Genomic DNA, 11,562 nt, shown 5'->3' on the forward strand with positions numbered 1-11,562 from the left:
CAAACGGCAACAGCGCTTGAGACAATTCCCACGATAAGTCGTCGCACGTCAGCACAATTTGGTTACTCCAATGCACCCGCCAGCCCAGTGTTTCTGTAGTGTAGTGTCAAACTAGGAAAGGGAAAGGGAATTGCCTGCACAGAGAGAGAGAGAGAGCAGGAGCCTCTTTTGCAACATACATAATCTGACCTCCGTCACAAGGGAAGTTCATGTTTTCCTGAACTCTAAATTAAAGTTTATATGCCCCTGAACCCCAGAATAAACATTGGGCCAGCCCGTGTTTGTACATGATCAGTGGACTCCCAACAATAATGTTATTCAGTCAAAATGGTGCTTTCAAAATGCTCATAAATACTTGATGATAGAACACCATAAAAATAAGTAATGGGGGGTGTCCGCCCCAAAATATGTTTTAGGCAAGCACAAGCAAATAGAGCGTCCTCTCCAAGGTGCCAATGGATCCTGCTGAGCCCTGAGCTTCTTGTGCAGACAGGGCATTGTCAATTGTATCAAAGCAAGGCAGCAGTAGCCAATATATAAATATTATAAGAAGTAACTGAAGGTGTCCACCCCCCAAAAATGCTTTGGGACAGCACTAGCCACACACAAGCCAATGGGAGAGTGTTCTAAGATGCCAATGGATGCTGCTCAGCACAGCTTCCTATTTCTGCATAGCATAGAAAAAGGGCACCTAGGCACACCAACAATAGCCAAAGTATATGGGGGAGGGGATAAGTAACTGGCAGTGCCGATCACAAAATATGCTTTGGGCAAGCACAACTCATACACAAAAGCAAACAGGAAACTATCCTCTAAGAGACACTTGTGGGTCCTACTCATAGAATCATAGAGTTGGAAGAGACCACAAGGGCCATCCAGTCCAACCCCCTGCCAAGCAGGAAACACCATCAAAGCATTCTTGACATATACTTGTCAAGCCTCTGCTTAAAGACCTCCAAAGAAGGAGACTCCACCACACTCCTTGGCAGCAAATTCCACTGTCAAACAGCTCTTACCGTCAGGAAGTTCTTCCTAATGTTTAGGTGGAATCTTCTTTCTTGTAGTTTGAATCCATTGCTCCGTGTCCGCTTCTCTGGAGCAGCAGAAAACAACCTTTCTCCCTCCTCTATATGACATCCTTTTATATATTTGAACATGGCTATCATATCACCCCTTAACCTTCTCTTCTCCAGGCTAAACATACCCAGCTCCCTAAGCCGTTCCTCATAAGGCATCGTTTCCAGGCCTTTGACCATTTTCGTTGCCCTCTTCTGGACACGTTCCAGCTTGTCAGTATCTTTCTTGAACTGTGGTGCCCAGAACTGGACACAGTACACCAGGTGAGATCTGACCAGAGCAGAATACAGTGGTACTATTACTTTCCTTGATCTAGATGCTATACTCCTATTGATGCAGCCCAGAATTGCATTGGCTTTTTTAGCTGCTGCATCACACTGCTGACTCATGTCAAGTTTGTGGTCTACCAAGACTCCTAGATCCTTTTCACATGTACTGCTCTCAAGCCAGGTGTCTCCCATCCTGTATTTGTGCCTTTCATTTTTTTAAAAAAATTGCCCAAGTGTAGTACTTTACATTCCTCCTTGTACATTTCTACTCAGCCCAGAGCTTCCTGTAGGCACATCATGGCCGAGTTAAGGATGTTAAAGCAAACCAGCAATCGCCAATATACGTAGAAAAAAATAAGAAACTCTGGGTGTCCACCCCAAAATATGCTTTGAGGCAGCCTGCACTCCAGAAATGGGAGAGTGCCTTCTAGCCCAGAGTTTAGTGTGAGCACATGTTACAAACAAGGGCATCTGTGCACACCAATTATAGTCAGAATATGTACCCAAAAAAGGAACTGGCGGTGCCCACCCCAAAATATGCTTTGGGCAAGCACTAATATATCCAGACAAACAGAAGTGTCTTTTACGAGATGGCAATGGATGCCACCCAGCCCAGAGCTTTCTGCAAGCACATCACCATTTGCCACTACCTTCACCTCTTCATCCAAATATTCCAGTTCACGACATCTTTCCCTAATTATACTGCATCATAACATTTCATGTGTGCTTGTAGAACTGGTAGCTTGCATGCTTAGCTTTAAATTCATAAAATTAGCCTATTGTTAAACATGCTATTAACATTTGTTCAGATATAAGTATGTGAACTCCCTTGTCTTTATATGATAAAATGTATACTTCTGATTTATCTTTGTTGTTCTAGTTAACCATTTGTTTCCCAAAAGTATGGTGTGTGTTCAAGTCTCAATGTACTATTAAGTCTCAAAGTCTTTTTCAAGTCTCAAGAGTATAAATCAGGCATCCCCAAACTTTGGCCCTCCAGATGTTTTGGACTACATTTCCCATCTTAATCGACCACTGGTCCTGTTAGCTAGGGAACATGGGAGTTGTAGGCCAAAACATCTGGAGGGCCGCAGTTTGGGGATGCCTGGTATAAATGCACCAGAAATATTTCCGCAACATCTTCAAGGAAACCTCAAAGTTTCCAAAATATTACTGTGGTGTTAAGTGGTGGTCAAGGAGAAGGGCTATGGAAAATAAAGTTAGTTTCCATAGTTGCTACTTATGTTGATGTCCAGGCATGACACAATGATTGCTGTTTTTGTACAGTGATAGACACCAAGTTAACTCCATATTTGACCATCACTATTTATGGTGTGGTGTTTTAGAGCTCGATTTTATGCCCACCCTTACTTTTTATCTGGCTATTTTCTTTTTTCTGCTATTCTGCTTGCAATAACCAGGACCTCCTGACATACAGTTAAGCTAGCTTCCAGGGAGACAAAGCAGAGGGGATTTTGATCTTCTGCCCCCTAATGCAGTTTTATAGGTGTTTTTTTTTCTTAGACACGTACCAGTGCACAATTTCCCATGAGATTAAATTAAAAGCAAATGTTAAAAATTGTACATGCTTGGTGAGGGTGGCAATAAAGCATGGATGAACCAACATTCTCAAACGTTTCTTATTCTGTGTGTATTCTAGTCCTTTATTGACAATTTCATAAAACTAATCATATTCTTTAGACAGCATGGGTCACATACATAGCAGATGCCAGCAGGAGCTCCTGAAAAACTAGCTGCTTAGCATCCAGTTCTACTATAGGCCATTTTCCCAGCAAGGCATAAGACGGAACTGAAGTCAAGTGTTGTGGTTGCTAAGCAATCCCCAGGTGGTTAGGGATTAACAGCTCCCTTCTCTCTTTGTAACCCACCTGTACTGCAATCTCTGTGCTTCAGTCCGCCTGCATGAAGCACTTTCCAGTGTTTAACAGATGAAAATGGCCACAATGTCTCTGTACCAACTTCGTCAAATCCGATGCTGAAAAACCAAGTTTTTTACACTTAAAAGTAATCCATTATGATAAAACTACATGTGTACAGCTCCTTATTTCGCTTAAAGTTGCTCAATTGGAGTTTTATGTAATCTGGATTGTTTTGACAGGGAGCCATGTGACAGCAAAATGCTAGTTTCTAGGAGTGCATGACTGGAGACCTTCATACACAAGGCCAACCAAAACATTTGGCAAACTATCAAAATAGCACTCCACAATCCACCTAGAAATTCTCCTGTGCACATTCCATTGGATCTTGTGCCGTTCTAGTTACTGTGCAGTTCTAGTTACAGTGGAGCTTACACAAGAGAACCGCCTGATAAATCATAGAATCAGAATTATAGAGTTTGAAGGGACCACGAGGGTCCTTTAGCCCAACCAGGGTCCATGATTCAGATCTGACTGTCTCCCACTCTGCCAGTCTTAGCAATGCTCCAAAATCTGTCAGCCTATAAAAACTATTTTTTTAAAAAAAAAATCTGTTAGCCTAAGCAATGATCTCACCTTGCCTCATTGTAAATAGATCTCTAGGCAGAGAAATGTCACTCTAAGAGCTCTACAGTCACTTGCAGATACTGCTGGTGTGCTTTCAAATTATATCTGCAAGTTTGAGGACTAGAAACATGGGGTTGTTTTTTTTAAAAAAATTGAAAGCCAGGATTATTACAATTCTGTTTTAGAGCCACAATTTCACACTTAATGTGCACAGAATTTTAAAAGACAAAGTGAGCTTGAGTCTGCGAAAGCTCATACCATAATATATGTCTTTGTCTTAAAAGGCACGACACAAAAAGGGAAGTGCAATATGGAAAACAAGCAAAGAAAGATACCAGTTCTTAAAGTTACCTTTAAAAATGAGCAGCTGCAACAGAAATAGTTCTGTTGGGGGGCAGGGAGGAACTGAGCTGGTCTTTCAGTAAAATTGATAAGCTGGCTGCTTCTCAACTCTACCTCTGCTGCAGTCTGATCCAAGGACTGTTTCCAGAAGACAATTGATGGAGGGAGGAGCCTAACGGAGTGTGTCTCTGCTTCCCACCTCCCTAGTACAGTCATACGTCGGTTTAAGTACGCTTCGGTTTGAGTACTTGCAGTTTAAGTACTCCGTGGACCCGTCTGGAACCGATTAATCCACTTTCCATTACTTTCAATGGGAAAGTTCGCTTCAGGTTAAGTACGCTTCAGGTTAAGTATGGACTTCCGGAACCAATTACAGTCATACCTCGGGTTAAGTACGCTTCAGGTTGAGTACTCCGCGGACCCGTCTGGAATGGATTAATCCACTTTCCATTACTTTCAATTGGAAAGTTCGCTTCAGGTTAAGTACAGACTTCCGGAACCAATTGTGTACTTAAACCGAGGTGCCACTGTATTGCAGCCTGATGGAATGGCACCTGGCTTTATGGCCTAGTCAGGTGTTTTCTCCCCACATGAGGAAGCAGTAAGCTGCTGAGCTCATCCTACCCCCAAGCTCTCCACTCATTGAGGGAAGTTCTGCAACTCACAGGCACAGTCTAGGCTAGGGGCTACTCTCAGCTGGACTTGCACTGAATACCACCCATTAACTCTGCTGTAGATCTGATGGAATTTGAGAGGTGCTTTTGCAACAGGATTTTTAAAATATGGAATAAAAGCTTATAACCGGATATCACTGGGTATCACAATAAGAAGCTTTGCACAGTGGTGTTTAGACAAGAGGTTTTGGTTTGAATTTTTGTTCCAAACATCTATTAGTACTGTACATTATTATTAATTGCTGGTTAGGATTTTTTAAAATTTAAAAAAAAACCCCACACATTTGGTTTAGCAAGTGGGGGGTGCGGGTAGCACTGTGGTCTAAACCACTGAGCCTCTTGGGCTTGCCGATCAGAAGTTTGGCAGTTCGAATCCTCGCGACAGGGTGAGCTCCTGTTGCTCTGTCCCAGCTCCTGCCAACCTAGCAGTTCAAAAGCACGCCAAAAGTGCAGGTAGATAAACAGGTATTGCTCCGGCGAGAAGGTAAACGGCGTTTCCGTGCGCTGCTTTGGTTTCGCCAGAAGCGGCTCAGTCATGCTGGCCACATGACCCAGAAAAACTGTCTGCGGACAAACGCCGACTCCCTTGGCCTGTAAAGCAAGATGAGCGCTGCAACCCCAGAGTCGTCTGCAACTGGACTTAACTGTCAGGGGTCCTTTATCTTTTTTTAAGTTGCTCAAAATTATTCATTCATTATATTTTATTTATTTATTACATTTTTATCCTGTCTGGGACTCAAGGTGGTATAGATAGGGGCTGGAATTCAGTGTCATAGTCCTTTGAACGTCCTGTCAACACAAGCATTGTAGCATTCCAGATGAAATGAGCCCCCTCTCTTCCCCCCTCATGCTGTCCTGGGGGTCCTCCCGACATCCTCCAGGCCAATTTCAGTGGGGTGCACAGGGAGAGGGGGGAAGCCCTGAACGAGGTCAATGTGACTTACTCCAGGTATATAAAAGTACAGACTAAGTCAATTCCAGACTATCAAATCTTTTCCTTATGTTTTTAATAAGGCAGTATTACCTATGGTTATGTGTTCAATTGGGAAGACTCCTCGTCTGGCATCTCAGAAGAACCAGCTTCGTCACCCAATATAGGTGTGCAGATTTATTTTTAAGGCCAGCATAGTTTTTTTTAAAATAACATCCCCAACTCCCATAGGACATTTCCCCATGACATATGAATATAAAAGCAGCATGCTAGGGAAAAGGTGCCAGAAGAATGTTTTGATACAACTTGTCTATCAATTATAATTAATTGGCTGGCAGGCAGCAGCAAGTACAGGCTGGGGATGTGTTAGGATATAAAAGCAGCAGCATTATTACAGCCCACGATATGAATTCCGCAGGACTGTGGCATCTGTTGGCAAGGCACAACAAATTCTCACATTGTGTCAGTCGGGGCAGGTGGTGGGGAAGCCAGTGTGTAAGATGAAATTGTGAATAACATTCTAACAAAATAGAACGTTTCCTTGTTAATAATGTATTGGCTAATTCTAGTTTAACCTTATCATTTTAAGATAATGAACCTAATTTGGATTCTTATTTGAGTTGACAAATAAAATCAATTGAAGTGAAATGATAGTCTGTTTTGTTCTTCAGAACAAATGAAACAGTGTGAAAATAATTGCACTGAGACCTGAGATTACCTATGCTAGGGGAACGTAGCCTTCAGGGGGCCACATACCACGATTTGTCTGTGGCCATCCCACGCACTCTCAGCTGTGGGAGGGTGCAGTATTACCCAGCATAGTATTTTGTCGCTCCCCCCTTTTTTTCTTTTTTCTTTTGCTACTGCTGCCAGAATTAGTGGAGAGCCAGGACATCATACCAAGCCCCTGAACTGGTAGCTAGCTCTGACCTATGCAACAGATTCATCTTGATCAACTTTCTAGCACAAGATTTCTAAAGATCTGTGCATGCCAATGGAATAAATGTCGTCTGAGAATAGTGCTGTGTGGGAGGCAGACACATCAAAGGCAGGTGGATGTCATTCATACATAAGTGCTGGGGGCGAACATTCAGGACTAACCCATAAAACGTTGCTGCTACAGATGGAACAGTAAATGTTCCCCACCATCACCACCAGACAAGGTTCATAATACCCAAGGTTGGCCAAGTTATTTTAAGAGCTACACAACCTTCTGATTTGTACAGCACTTCCTTATGCATAAGGTAAAGGTAAAAGAACCCCTGACCATTAGGTCCAGTCGTGACCGACTCTGGGGTTGCGGCGCTCATCCCGCGTTATTGGCCGAGGGAGCCGGCGTATAGCTTCCAAGTCATGTGGCCAGCATGACAAAGCCGCTTCTGGCAAACCAGAGCAGCACACGGAAACGCCGTTTACCTTCCCGCTGTAGCGGTACCTATTTATCTACTTGCACTTTGACGTGCTTTCAAACTGCTAGGTTGGCAGGAGCTGGGACCGAGCAACGGGAGCTCACCCCGTCGCAGGGATTCGAACCGCCGACCTTCTGATCGGCAAGCTCTAGGCTCTGTGGTTTAACCCACAGCGCCACCTGCGTCCCATATGCATAAGGTATTCTTTACAAATCCAAATGGAGAATTTACAAGTGAACTTTAAAGGGGGACATTTCTCCAGGCTTATTCCTCACCTTTGAAATTTCAGATTAGACAGAACACATGCTTAGGCTGGTTCATTTTGTGTTGCACAGAGAACAACAACAAACAAACAGGTCTAGTGATGATGCTGATGCCTAGCACTGCAATAATCTGGTTAAGTATGACTTCCACCCACACTGCTGGTACCTACTTTCTAACAAAGAAAATATATCTGGCTTTTACATTTATGCCTGCATTTATTTTTTGCATTCTGCTTTTACTGGAGACCACTAGTCTAGATTACAACTAGAACTGTTGTAAAAACAAAACAAAAAGCAGCAATTGTGGTGTGTGCTGCAACTCTTACCAAGCTTTAATATTGTTTTAAATAATGTTCTTTGTTTAATTTTCATGGGGAACTGTACAGTGATGTGTGCTGGGCCTATGCCTGACTGATGCTGCCCTTGAACAACAGAGATGGGACTGACCAGTTCCTTTGCTTGCTTGCTCTGGAGTCCAGCTGCCTGACTAGCAGCAACGTGTTTGTTTTGGTATTTTGCTTTCAATATCAGGACTATGAGATGTTGCAGTTAAAACAAGGAGGATGATTTTCCAGCTTTCTTTACATGATCTTCAAATAAGAACATTAAGAAGAGTCTGCTGGATCAAGCCAGTGACCCACCCAATCCAGCATCTTGTTCTCACAGTGCCCAACCTATAGGGATGCTGCAAGCAGGAACTTAGCACAACAGCCCTCTCCCTTCCTTCCATTTCCAACAACTGGCGTATTACTGCCTCCAACAGTGGAGTTAGGGAACAGCCATCTCGGCTAGGGATTTGTCTAATCCTCTTTTAAAGCCATCCAAGTTGATGGCCATCACTGCCTTCCTGGGACTTCATATATTTGTATCTTGCTTTTTCACCTAAGAGTGCAAGGTTGTGTACTCCTCTGCCCCTTTTATATTTGCAACAGCCCTGTGAGGTAGGCTAGGCTAAGTGACGTACATAAGCTGCACTTGTCAATAGATTGCAGGGGTGGGTGCAGGGGCCCCCATCCACATACAATGCACCATGCCCAGGAAATCCCATTGGTGTTCCTGGGCTCTGTCTTGTGCACCCAGACTCTACTCTGGCCATATTGGACTCCCATTCACTGAAACTTCCTGAGGACCATCCTGTTCAGGATCCCATGGGTGCAACTGCCCTCCATGTGTATATTTCCCCCTATTATGAGCATCTGTACTGGGCTTTGCACTCTTAAGTAAAAGAGATGTTTTCCTAGTGGCTTTCTAATTTTTTTATTTTTGCAATGTTATTGCTACAGCATTACTATATTTGGGTGAACCTTATCTAGCTTTCTGTAAGGCACAAGCAGTTTCCATATGCAGAAAATTTAAATTTGATAAAATCTCTTAGGAAATTGTAACCAGAATGGGAAATGTTACCATGGTCCATACCCGAACACATTTTCACAGTTCTCCATAAAGAGAACATTCCTCTCTGACAAAGATATCAGGTGTCTTTGGTGGGATTGTGCTGTTCTTTAAGAGCTGAACATTTGTTACCTTTTCTTTTTCACGCCTGCTGGCTGTGACCTGTAATTTGACACTCTTTTCTTTAAGAGAATAGCTCTGATTGGGCAGAAAGCGGAGCGAGAAGCAAGTTGTGGAATTTTCCTTTGCTTCTTAATCATGTGAGCCAAGCAAGCACTGCACATCACTGGAATGGCAGACAGGATTCTCCTATGGTCCAGCCTAGATGGCCACCATTATGCTGGAACTTACACCAGTGCTCTTGCAGCAGCAATGTTAAAAGGCACAATCATAGCAATTGACAAGGGACTAAGTGTTATAAGTTGTGGGTTGCAGACCCATTCGAACCCCTGGATCCAGCAAATGCTAAAATATAAGCTAGGCTACCTTCCTGTGTTCAGGTAATCATCTGGGTGATGAGCCATTAAAGAGAACTAAGGAGAGGGGAATCTGTGCCAGAGGACAAATTCAGCTCTTAGATAGTGAGGAGGTAAAAAGCCAGAGGGTAAAGCTGCAGGTTGGAAGGTAAGAGAGTTGGAGTATGATGTGTCTGAACCCAAGGCTGTGGCTATGAGTGAAACAAGACCCTCTTGGGGTGCTGATGCTGTGAAGCCCTCCATCATAGGCTCAGGTTGTATATATGTGTAAATAAACCATATATCATAAAGACACCACAGTCTGCACTGTGACTCATTCTCCAAACAAAACGAACCCTGGGTGAGGTCCTGGAACCCCTGGAATCTCGCACCGCTCAGAGATTGGGGTGGCATTCAACAACAGAAATGGCAGCCACCCCCAAAGTCTCTATCGATGGTATTTCCATCCCTTGTTCATTACATTGGTAGCAAAGGCACTCCCTAAATGAGTGTCTTCCATAACTAATGAACTGACAAGCAATAATGGGAATACCATGGTGCCACTTAACACCTTCCATACCTACTCCCACGCAGAGGGCATAAGCATGGTGCCCAAATGAATTAGCAGTGCTATCAAAGCTCAGTGGTTTTCCTCAATTGCAAAGGGAGGAAGAGGAGCTTGGCACCACAGGTGTTTGGATGCCTTGCAAACTCACCTCTTTGCTTAGAGTGGAGGGCAGAGGAATAGAGGAACTCCTGCTTTTGAGGCATGGTCTCCTTTCCCTGGTCTTCCCTGTGTGGGATTATTTACTTTTTCCATCTGAGTGGCAGAACCCACCCCACCCCACATCCAAAGTTGCTTTGCAAACATCGATCCCTCTCAAATGAGGCGTACCATGCAAAATGGAGGACTACATATTTGACTGCATAAAACAAATATGTCACAACCCAGACAATATCAATCTCCAAAATCACATGCACTATCATTTATTGCTATGCTTTTCCCCAACAGATCCCCTTCCTAGATTGTTTTTTTTTAAATCACATTAGAACTCTGTCACACAATCCTATGGAACAATTAAGAACAGAACAATTTTGTAAAGATAAATGGGAGCTGAGCTTTCTGATGAAAACAGGAAAGGAATTCATAGTCAGTGGAATTTTCCTATACGTCTGTGTTTTATCTGAAGTGTCAGTATCCAAGTTACTAAAGGTAAGCTGAAATTGAAGCAATAAAATGTCATTAGTATTAGGGGTCTAAAGTTAAGGCAGGTCTGAAAATGACTCATCTTTGCTAGGGTAGAATCATGGTGTAGATAATATGATATAGAGGCCCAATCACAATGAAATACATAGTAACGCCCTGTGAATTTTACTTTGTTCATGCCTCTTCCATGTCACAATACCTTCATACTTAGGAACACAGGAAGCTTCCCTCTGATCCATCTAACTGAGGTTCATTATGAGTCTGGAGGGGTCAGTCTGGATGAAACCGTGTCCTCCTCCAAACCTGTAGTCTTGTACCTGTGAGGGTAGAATGTACCAGAGGAAGCTTGTCAGACTAGTCCTTTTGCCAAGGTAATGGCTTTAGCTGGCCAGTGAAGTGCTCATCAGCATCTCAAAGTATGAGCCGAGTGATGGTGCTTTCTGGGAAAGGGGATAGGCATTCCATATACACACTCTCCCCACACCTGACTGGAAGTCAGGTGATCCTAGGGAGAAGAACAACAGCCAGAATTGTTATATGTGTGAGCTGGAAGCTGAATGTTAGAATCTGTAGACAGAGAGAAACATCTTGCTGTGCACTGAACATGTGCTGGACTTTAGAGCTTCTCTGGAAACCTAATGGAGAAAGCAAGATCCGTTGGGGTGTTAAAGCTGTGAGCCACTCCAGTCTATGCATAGGTTGCATATCTGGGTAAATAAAACCATGCATCTTAAAGACATCACAGTCTCCTTTGACCTTCATTCCAAGGAAACGGAACCCTGAGTAAAGCACAGGGTCTCCTGGAGTCTCTCACCGCTCAGAGATTGGGGTGGCACATAACTGCATTGCCTACAACACTAACTGGCAGACACGAGGGATTGAAATTGGGACCTTCTGTATACAAAGCAAATGTTTTATTCCTGAGCTACAGCCCTCATATTTCGTATGAATCCTAAGTGCAGTATGCTGCTCACATTACCAGTTGAATTACAGCGCAACAGAGCAAATCCCTCTCTCCCTCAGAAGCCCCCTGAATCTT

The sequence above is a fragment of the Zootoca vivipara genome, chromosome 4, assembly GCF_963506605.1.
Source record: "Zootoca vivipara chromosome 4, rZooViv1.1, whole genome shotgun sequence".
Lineage (NCBI taxonomy): Eukaryota > Metazoa > Chordata > Lepidosauria > Squamata > Lacertidae > Zootoca > Zootoca vivipara.